Source organism: Rhipicephalus sanguineus, chromosome 2 (genome assembly GCF_013339695.2).
Source record: "Rhipicephalus sanguineus isolate Rsan-2018 chromosome 2, BIME_Rsan_1.4, whole genome shotgun sequence".
NCBI lineage: Eukaryota > Metazoa > Arthropoda > Arachnida > Ixodida > Ixodidae > Rhipicephalus > Rhipicephalus sanguineus.
In genome coordinates, this window is record NC_051177.1 from 132,319,043 (window position 1) to 132,329,951 (window position 10,909).

Below are 10,909 nucleotides of genomic sequence, written 5' to 3' on the forward strand. Positions count from 1 at the left end.
GTGCGGGAAAGGCCGAGGTAGCCAGCCATTGGGTCGTCGCGCAGGGACTGTAGAACTTCTGTTTGCAGTGCCGAAGGTACAACGATAAGGTAGTTGGCCCGGGCCGGAGAGAGGTTCTTTACGAGGACGTCGTTTTTCAAGAAAAATGACGCCAATCCTTGCCTGAATATTTTCGAACAATGGCGGTCCTGCGCTTGAGGTATTCCACAAGGCCCCTGAGTTCGGGGTCGTCTTGCTGTCGTTCAGCGAAGTCGTCAGCACTTATGGTTCCCAAGACGCAGTCATCATCGTGCTCGTCCTGCGGCGGTGCGTCTACGGGTGCACGAGACAGGTAGTCGGCGTCGGAGTGTTTTCTTCCGGACTTGTAAACGACAGTAATATCGAATTCTTGAAGGTTCAGGCTCCAACGTGCGAGGGGACCTCAAGGTTTCTTCAAGTTATCAAACCAACACAAGGCGTGCTGGTCGCTGACAACCTTAAAGAGAAAGAGAGGTAATAATCTTTAATGAAAATCCCGGAGAGGGCCTGCCGTAGATGTAAGGGCGAAACTTAGATGCCACCAAGATGATGGCAAGGCTCTCCTTTTCTGTTGTAGACTAGTTCGCTTCCGCCTTGGATAGCAACTGGCTAGCATAGCTGATGACCCTTTCCAGTCCGTCACTCTTCTGCACAAGGACGGCGCCGAGTCCTTCGCTACTTGCGTCGGTGTGGATTTCCGTATCGGCGTATTCGTCGAAATGCGCAAGTATCGGAGCCGTCTGTAGGCGTCGTTTCAGTTCTTGAAATACCTCGACCTACGCCGTTCCCCACTTAAACTCCACGTCGCTCATCGTGGGGTGAGTTAGTGGCTCGGCGATCCGTGAAAATTCCTTGACGAAGCGTCTTTAGTAGGCGCACAAGCCGAGAAATCGGCGTTCGGCCTTCATGTCGCTGGACGGCGGGAAGGCAGCGATAAGAGCTCCTTTCCGCGGGCCGGGGCGAAATCCAGACTTGCTAATGACGTGGCCCAAGAACACGAGACCCTCGTACGCGAAACGGCACTTTTCTGGCTTCAGGGTGAGTCCGGAGGTCTTGATTGCTTGAAGTACAGCTTCAAGGCGCCGCAGGTGGGCAAACACAACGACGTCGTGAAAGTACACAAGGCACGTTTGCCACTTCAAGCCAGCCAGCACTGTATCCATAACACGTTGGAAAGTCGCAGTTGCTGAGCAGAGACGAAAAGGCATGACCTTGAACTCGAGCAGGCCGTTCGGTGTTATAAAGGCAGTCTTTTCTCGGTCTCTGTTATCGACTTTGATTTGCCAGTAGCCGGTCTTGAGGTCCATCGACGAAAAGTACTTCGCCTTGTGGAGTAGATCCAGGTCGTCGTCTATCCATGGAAAAGGGTGCACGTCCTTCTTTTTGATACTGTTCAGGCAACGATAATTGACGCAGCAACGCAGGGACCCATCCTTCTTCTTCACCAACATCACGGGAGAGGCCCACGGGACCTTGGACGGCTGGATGATGCCGTGGCGTAGCATTTCGTTGACTTGTTTCTTAACGGCCTCCCGTTTACGCGTCGAAACCCGGTAGGAACTCTGACGGAGTAGCCGAGCATTTTCTACTGTTGTAATTCGGTTCTTAGCAAGGGGCGTTTTTCAGAAACGCAATGACGAGAAACAGCCCTTGTATTCCTGCAGAAGGCACCGAAGCTGTTGCTGTTGGCGAGGGGGAAGACTTGGGTTTACGTCGAAGGGCGGCTCATGCATTGGGGTCGTCGTCGTAGGTTCCTCAGAATCAGAAAAGGCAAACGCGTCTCTGACGGGAAAGATTTCTTTGATGCATGAAATCGTCGTGCGCCTGCTCATGTGTCTGCATTCTTGGCTAAGTTCATTAGCATCACGCTTCCTTTTCCTTCATGCAACCGAGAAATGCCTCTTGCGACGAATATGTCACCGTCTAGCAGCAAACGCTGATCGCTCTCGATGACGCCTTCGATGTCCTAACGTTTTTAGGTGCTGACGGGAATTATGACGCTTTAGTGAGGCGGAATGGTAACGTGATCCTCGAGCACGTTCAGGGCAGGTTGACATCGATTCGTATCCGGTGGTGTCGTTTTGTCCGACGAGAGGATGTCAACTTGGTTCTTAAGTCGATGACGGCGCCATGATGGTTTAAGAAGATCATGTCAAATATGATGTCCCTCGAGCAGTGCTGCAAGATTAGGAAACTCGCAGGATATGTACCATTATTGATTGGGGGCTCGTTGTGCAGAGTTCAGACGGCGTTATTAGATGGTCTCCAGCGGTACGGATTTCGGAGCCTTCCCAAGCAGTCTTAACTTTCTAAAAGTTCGCGGAGAAGGGCCCACTGATGACGGAATAGTCGGCTCGAAAATGGACGAGTGCGGTGATGTTGAGGTCGCGGCGTGGGATCACGGCTACGCCGGTTCGTCCCGCTGCTTCGGCGTTGCATCGTCAGGTCATCTTCTGGCCGCGAAGTTTCGATATCAGGGCTCCGTGCAGCTTGCGCGTGTTCTGAATGTTTCGTCCCGGCGTCGTCGGCGGAGGATCTTCGCTAGTTCGTCGTACAGCAACCGCACCTCCATCGGTTGCTGCCCTCAGTTTTTCGGATATGGGATCGCGGAACCGCCCCGGTTAGGGCCGCTGTACTGCTGTCGTCGCTGAGGGGATCGGTAGCGCCCAGGCGACGGCGACCGCGATGCACGTCGAGGTGCCCATTCAGTGGTGGCCAAGTAGTCGGCGATGTCGCGTGGCAGCTCACCACACTGTCGAGGTGGTGCGTTAACGGCGACGGCACGTCGTTCCACCTGGCGGTACTGGCAGCGGCGGTAGGTGTGGCCGGCTTCCCCGCGATGTTAGCAGAATGGGCGGTGGTCGGGGGCGCGCCAAACGTCGGCCATGCTCGGCGTGTATTGCTGGACGTCTGGCGGGCAGTATGACTTCGGTGGTGGCGGCAGTGGTGCCTGGGTGTGGAACTGCTGCGGCGGTGCGGCGTCTTGACGTGGGCGTGGAGGGGGCGTTGCGTCGGGCTGCAGCAGCATAGCTCATGGTTTCCGGCTGAGCCTGCGGTGCTTCGGGAATTCCAAGCGATTACCGGACTTCCTCGCGAACAACTTCGGCGATTGAATCTATTTGATGCTGCGGCGAATGTAACAGTTTGCGCAGCTCCTCCCGCACAATCGCTTTGATGGTTTCGCGCAAGTCGTCGGTGGACAGCGAGTGCGCTTCGGAATAGGCTGCAGACAACGGAGAGCGTGCGTATGGTTTAGTCCGCATGTCAAGTGTATTTTCGATAGTTGTGGCCTGTGTGAGGAATTCGGCGACCGTCGTAGGCGGGTGGCAGACAAGTCCCGCGAACAGTTCTTGTTTAACACCCCCCATATTCAGGCGAACTTTCTTGTCTTCGGGCATCGCAGCGTCGGCCTGGTGGAAAAGTCGAGTAATCTCTTCCGTTAAGATGGTGAAGTTTTCGTTTGGTAGTTGCACCCGGGTCTCCAGCAAGGAAGCGGCCCCTTCCTTGCGGACGACGCTTCTGAACGGCTGCAGGAATGCGCTGCGGAAATGATCCCAGGTTTGAAGTAAGGACTCCCGAATCTCAAGCCAGGTTCTTGCCGCGTCTTCCAGGTAGAAATAGACGTGACGCAGCTTGTCTTCAGTGCTCCACTTGTTAAAGGCGGCGACACACTCGTATGTTTCAATCGAGTTTTCCGGGTCTTCGAATGATGAACCGCGCAATGTTGGCGGCTCCCTTGGTTGCCGGACCAGAATCAGTGCAGGCGATACAGTGCATGTCATCGTCGCTGTGGTCAAGGTCAGGGTCTTGGTTTGCCGGGTCTTCTCAAGTACAGACCCGTACTCTGGCGGTAGACCTTGTTGCCAGCGACTTGCTCGCTGCTCGGTGCTGGCGTCGATGTCTCCTTTGCGACTTGGGCTAGGTTCACGGCTTGACGGGGGCGTACGGAACATGGACGAACAGCAAGTCCACCTGATGTCATGGGGTCGTTACGCCGACGACGAGAGCAAGCTCGTGTTCAAGCTGAAAATGTTTATTTGTCCGAACTTATGGCCGGGAAAAGAAAACCCAAGCTACAGCAATAGACGCTGCACACTGATAGCGGCCAACAGGGCGTTGGCCGTCGATAAATTTAAAATCGCTGGGATGCACCGTCCTTTAAACGTCACGCATCGAACTTTCCAGCCTTATCACAGGTGGTCGCGCAAGCTCTGGAGTAATCTTGACTATTCGCATCATGTGCGCAATCATAACAAAATGATTTACTACAATCTGTAATCTTCTGAGACATGCTAGCGCGCTTTGCGCAATGCAGCAGCTACACGTGCAATGAGCCGGTAACAGAAAACATAGAAAGAAAGGAGCGTGTGTGGCAATACTTATGCCATCGCCAAGGAATCGTCGAAGTAGATAAGTCAACATCTACGACTACGGGGTATATTGCGGAGTTCCGCAATGAAGTATATTCCCACGCGCACTTCTATCTGTATATTTGTTTAATATATATATATATATATATATATATCAGCTGACCCGAAGGTCGCGGGATCGAATCCCGGCCGCGGCGGCTGCATTTTCGATGGAGGCGAAAATGTTTGAGGCCCGTGTACTTAGATTTAGGTGCACGTTAAAGAACCCCAGGTGGTCAAAATTTCCGGAGCCCTCCACTACGGCGTCTCTCATAATCATATCGTGGTTTTGGGACGTTAAACCCCAGATATTATTATTATTATTATATATCAGCTGTCCAATCACCACTTAAAAATGAAGAAAACTTAGCGCATTTAGGAGGAATTTCTTGTTTAGAAAAAGCAACACATTTACGAGAAAAGATGGTTGGAAACACGGATGATTACCAGCCATGCCTTAAAAGTAATTTATTCTACAGTTGTTTTATTACCTTGCCATTCCTGTTCAACCCTAAATTTACTGACCTTGATATGTTTTCTTGTTCATCAAGGAAATAACGTTGAACATTTGTAAAAGCAAGATACCAACTTACTAATACATTGTGCGCTGTCCTTACATATTCCACGCAATTTTTTTCTGTGCACACCTTTTTTTTATCTTTTAATCCCTAAATATTCTTCCCCGAGCTTACGCTGCAAACCGGAAGACAGTCTATGTGACCTGCCTGCCTTTCCTTCCTGCTCCTTGTCGCTTTACGATATTTAATCTATGTACATCCCGTTATCAAGAACGGATGCTGCCATGAAAATTCGAGAGATTGCCAATGAAGACATAAAATCCTTGTGGAACACACCAAGTTTACAGCACACACGGCTGCACAGACTGGACCCGTGTCGTCGACTTCGGCCTCCGTCCAGACTCTCTCGACTCGAGGCAACGGTGCTTTGTCGACTGTGGCTTGGTGTTGCTTTCACTGCCTTCCGAATCGGCGTGGCAGACAGTGCTGCTTGCAGCCAGTGTGACAGCGAAGAAACGATAGACCACGTTCTTTGTCGCTGCGCTCGCTACAGCTCGCACAGACTGTCGCTAGCTGCTGTGTTGGCTCGCGTTGACGACATACCCCTGTCGGAACAGTCAGTGCTGGAATGCCGACCCGAACTGTCTGCACAGCGAAAATCATTTAAGGCCTCACTGAACATTTGCCTGCGACTGGCCTATTGAACAGACTTTAGTACTCCCGCTCAACAGCTTCGTTTTGTTTATATTTATTTTATCGCGCGCCTACTCTTCTCTCCGCTTTCCTTTCTATCTTTCTTTCCCTTTCCGCCTCCCCTTAGTGTAGGGTAGCAAGCCGGACGCAACAATTCCGGTTAACCTCCCTGCCTTTCTTTCGTTTATTATCTCTCTATGTATATATGCACCAATGGTAATATCGCAACCCTGAGGTGTGTGACTTTCTGCGTGCATGCTCTCGCTCCCCACCTTTTTTTCTGCCGCTTTCTTAAAACTCCCCCATCTCTTTCTGCAATGTAGGGTAGCATACCGGTTTTTCTCGACTGGTTAACATACCTCCATTTCCGCTCTCTCCTGTTGCTCCTTCACTGATCTATTTACGTACTCACGAAGATGTATTTCTTTATTATTCTTGATTATTTCATTGCTGGTATGTAGTATTTCTTTGCGTCTTTGCTGCCGTGAAACTTTTTAATGGGAGCAGTGTGCTCCTCAAGCTGTCCAAAGACAGCTTTTGTTTTCGCCACTCATCTGTCTGTTTCTCAATCAAGCGAAATAAAGTTGACTGCATGATTGATTGATTGACTGATTGATTGATTGAATGATTGATTGATTGATTGATTGATTGATTGATTGATTGATTGATTGATTGATTGATTGATTGATTGATTGATTGATTGATTGATGTAGAGGAAACATGGAGCCTAAGCGAGCCTTTTCCTGTGTTCGCATGCTTTATTCAATCAGGTCGTTTTCTTTAAATTGCTTGAATGGAGGTGACGCCTTGATCATTGTAGAAACGGTGCATTGAATATTGATAAATCTATGTGGAACAAGACTGTGCCATCCGTCACATACGACAAGCACGTCCAGCAAGCTGAGAATAAGCACGTAGTGTTAGAAGGCTGCAAGCATGAGTATTTTGCTTCATATCACCGTGTTCCGTTCTTTCGCATGTCCGCCGCAAGCCCTCTTCGTTCATTCCCGCGTTTCCATCTCGCTGATTCACTAGTGTTCCCGCTTTTAGCGTGTCTTAGTAGGTCAGACCTAAGGCATACAGGTTCATTGTACATCTTCATGAAGTACATTGCACAAGTACAAAATAAAAACATTGGCGAAATCTTCAGTAGTGGTAAGTGCTATTTGGCATTCATGATCTAATCGTAGCGCCACTACTTATACATCACACATTCTTTTACACAATCAGCACTTCATATTTCAATTAAACATAACGATTTCCTACTCACCCAGAGTCTCTGAAGCAAAGAGCGCACCAAATAAAAATGGTATCAAATACATGGTGTCACAGAAACTCCGCTCAATTTTATGTTTTGTTATATGAAGCAGTGGGTATACCACCTTTTATTCCTGCTCGATGTACGTTTTCCCCTTGGAACTGGCGATGCAATACAAAAAAAGCAATATAAGTTTAAGTGGTATCGCTGGCTATATTGTGTTCCTGTTGCTAGACAAAAGTGAGAACTTTTATTCGGCTATGAGGGCTGAAAGGAGATCACAATGAATATGAGGTGCAGGATGCGCGTTTCGTATGTACTCTTAGACACAAAGCCAAAGCTTTTGGTGCTTGGTCAGTACCATGACAGCATTGTTATAGGACATTCTCGCCTAACTCTGAAGTACAATTGGCGCCGCGGCTACAATATGAATACTTCTGCGAGAAGCGGCTTCGGAAGTCGGAAGAAAAGTATTTCTGCATTGAACAAAGTCACTCGGAGAACGGGCAACTTGGGCACAGGAATAATTTAAAGATGGTATTTGAGGATAGTTTTTCATGAGACGCATTTTCATGCATAAGGAATGTCAAGAACATAATACATTCCAATTTGCAAACAGTTGTAAAATGCCGAGGCGTCTATTATGAAAAAACACAGAGCATAATTTAAAACAATATTACTTTCGACCGAAGCTTTCTAGTTTGGTGTTCCAGGAGAGCCTGTAAACGTTTTCGAATCCAGTCGATTGCAGTTAAAACAATAACCAGACTGCAACACAGTGAGGACTTCGGTGAGTCGGTACATACATCTCAATACAGGGCAGGCGACCCGTGACCACCACGCAGGTAATTTTCTCAAGTTCACAAGGCCGTGGATCGCAAGACAATGCTTACGCCCCATGCATCCTGGCGGCGCATCCATTGTTCTTTAACATATTCTCTCACGGCACCCTATTGTACAGCATTAAACCAACGTCATAAGGCTACATCTGCGCACACTGCAATGTGGAAGACTCTCTAGCATGCCTTCTGCTGCAATGCGAAGGAAGCAGTCTAGCCCTAGAAGTAGCATCAACAGCTGCAGACACAAACCTGTTCCGTGAAGCGTGGGAGACTGCGCTCTCCCAGCCAGACGTGGTCCACCTGCGCCAACTCGCCCAGGCAGCACACAACGTATAGCCGATATTGGTTGTATAGCGAGTATGCGAGGCCCAATCTCGTCCAATGCTGCTGGCAGTGAGCCATTTTTGGCTGAGCCAATGAATTTGGCCAGCAATACTGGGCCGGCTTTGCCGCCCTTCATTCGATATTGGGTTTTCACCGGCAATATTGAGCCTGGTTCGCCATCGTCCCGCTGATGTCGGCTGAGCCAGTGGCTTTCATCGACAAATATTGGACCGATTTTGCCGTTCGTCAGCCCCTGTCGGCTGAACCATTGGCTTTCACTGGCTAACATTGGGCCACTTTAGCCGCAATTCAGCTGACGTATGTTGAGCCTTGGCTTTCAGAGGCTAATATCCGGCCCATTTTGCCGATCTTCAAACAGTGTAGAGCTCAGGCAGAGTCTTTAGACGGGAATGTTCAGCCTTTTTCCGGCCGTAACACTTGACCTGATAATTGATGCGGTAGAGATAAGCGTTACAAAAAGTCACAGTTTTCGCCGCAACGGCGAAGCAATGAATGCGATAGCAATAAATTGTAATGTAACGCGAAGAATGGAAAGCAGCTCGAAATTGCCAGCGCGTCGCTCGAGCCCAAAGGACGCACGAAAAGAACGCACACAGGACGAGCGCGAACTAATGCGTCACAGCTCGACACTTTGAAGCGCACTGCTCAAACATAAAGCAGGACGCATGAAACGAACGAACAGGTACACACAAGACGAGCGCGAACTAATTCTCACAGTTGTTACTTATTTCTCTTTGAACAGCGCGCTCCTTTCGCAAACGCGGCCGCTGCAGCAAGCGACGCGAAGCACCCCACCGGCCACCCCTTCTTTCCTCGAGATAAGCGCACGAAAGCGACCACGCCCTGTAGAGCGAAGAGCACGGCGATCGCAGGAGCGGCGCCCGCACGTCGCGCCATCTATGTAGCCACTAAGAAAGCATGCTGAATTACGTGGTGTATATAAATAGCGCGCCGTTAGCAGGCTGAAAGACGGTGCTGTCGTGGCCTGACGTCTAATGCGGCGGGCTGCAAATCGAGAAGTCGCCCATTCTATTCCGCGCGTCGGAAAGAATTTCTGAATTATTTTTCTTTATGGCTTTTCTATATATATACATACTTATACATATACGGTGAATGACGGCGACGGGGACGGACATTTTCCAGCCGAGACTGTCCATATAATTGCTATTGCAATAAAATTCCATTCATTTATTCTATGCATCAATTAGACGGCGAGCGCCCTACATAAGCGTTTCATTGGCGGAGCATCATGCATGCGCGCTTCTGAGTAGTTTAAACACGATAGCGTTAAAGAGCTCGTTCCGCAGAAATTTCACTGTCGGTGTCGGCGTCATTGGTTGTGAGCGAAAAATCATCGTCATGTATCAAATAAATAATAAAAAATCTTGGCTTCCAGTGAGAATCGGACCCAGGCCGTCTGCGTGGCAAGCAGGTGTTCTACCAAAGAGCCAATCGATTGATCGGAACTGCGCTGAAATTAACTTTAATGCTTCACAAACATACGCGTCCTGTGTACAGGTGTCACAGTACGAGATGGAATATAGCAGTAAAGCAGGATACAAGCGTATATTACCATCGGGCGTCACACAATGTTAACTGCATACCGAGTTGGTGGTTTAAAGCCGGACACCCATTACAAAAGGCACACACGTTACTGCGCGTATTCCCTTACGAACACGTAGTGGGTGCTTCGAAAGTTCGAAAAACTATGACGCGCGTAATCGCTGTTGGTTTAAAGCATGCAACCCGTTACAAAGACATGCACATTTATGCGCTCATTCTCTTACACACACGCAGTGGGTATACTGTTGTCACTTTTCGCAGTCGCAGCACACTTTTCTACCCAAAAATGTGGCCTGCAGAAGAACGACTCACTCACATTAGGTGGCCACTTCGTTGACCAGTTGATCAAAGCTATCAAAATGTTGAAACTTGATAACACGTACCAATAATTTCATGGGCTAAATACATGTACTTCTCTTTCGTAAATGTTTTGCCATTGGTCGGCCGACTTCACTAATATATCCAGCATCAGGATTCGCCCAAAAATTCCCACACGAATGCTTTTAGCGAAAGAAGTTTTATGTAAACTCTAATTAAGTGCTTAAACCGAACCTGATATGTTAATAATAGCTCTCTATCCTTTACATCATTTCAGCCTCTGCCTTTGTGGCGCGAGGGCTCATGAACTACACGGACAGTTTCCTATCTATGCGTGTACACGTGTTTACACACGTGCGTGCTGTGGTCAAGCGTAACAAGCGCATTTGCTTCAGTGATGTCACATAACTTAACGTTGTGAAAGTAGCAAAAAGCTCAACAAGGCGTGTTGCTCAGCTAGGTGGTTCATTAAATGAGAAAAATAGGTATGGCTAAAAAAGACCGGAGACGAAGTGGAGACATTTGTTTTAGTTAGAAACTTTCCAAACCAACTAATCCACCCACAATCCTTAGAGTACTAAGAAACACGTGTTTGCAACGTGTTTGTCAGTCCGTGTTTCGCAGCTTCGCCTTACTTTTTGTGTCATAATTATCTTTCTCAACGATCGCTTCCCACGTGCTTTTAGAAAGATTACGAAATTTATAGCGCGGAACTTCTACACAGGGGACAAAGGAACACGAACACGAACACCTGTGTAGAAGTTCCGCGCTATAAATTTCGTAATTATGGATTACCAACTAGCCCGAAGCAACGCCTTGCTTTTAGAAAGAGTTGCATTTATTATTATATTGCACGTGAAATGCGATATAAATTGCGCTTCCAAAGTGGTGTACGCAAAGTTTTCATGCAGCGATATACGCCAGGCCTGCTCGGAAAGCGCAGCT

The 10,909-nt window shown here is 48.6% G+C and overlaps 1 long non-coding RNA gene across 2 annotated transcripts in view; it reads right to left on the bottom strand.

The window, feature by feature from the left end:
- The window catches only part of LOC119381289 (uncharacterized), a 33,357-nt gene extending 25,591 nt beyond the window's left edge, over positions 1–7,766 (bottom strand). Inside the window, exons 1-2 of one of the 2 annotated variants that reach the window (XR_005181358.2) lie at positions 7,703–7,766; positions 6,909–7,057 (exon numbers count right to left, since the gene is read on the bottom strand). This is a non-coding gene — a long non-coding RNA (uncharacterized LOC119381289). Of the gene's footprint in view, positions 1–6,908; positions 7,058–7,576; positions 7,643–7,702 lie in introns of those variants that run through there. The other variant, XR_005181359.2, reaches the window with a different exon arrangement.
- Positions 7,767–10,909: the final 3,143 nt, after the last annotated feature.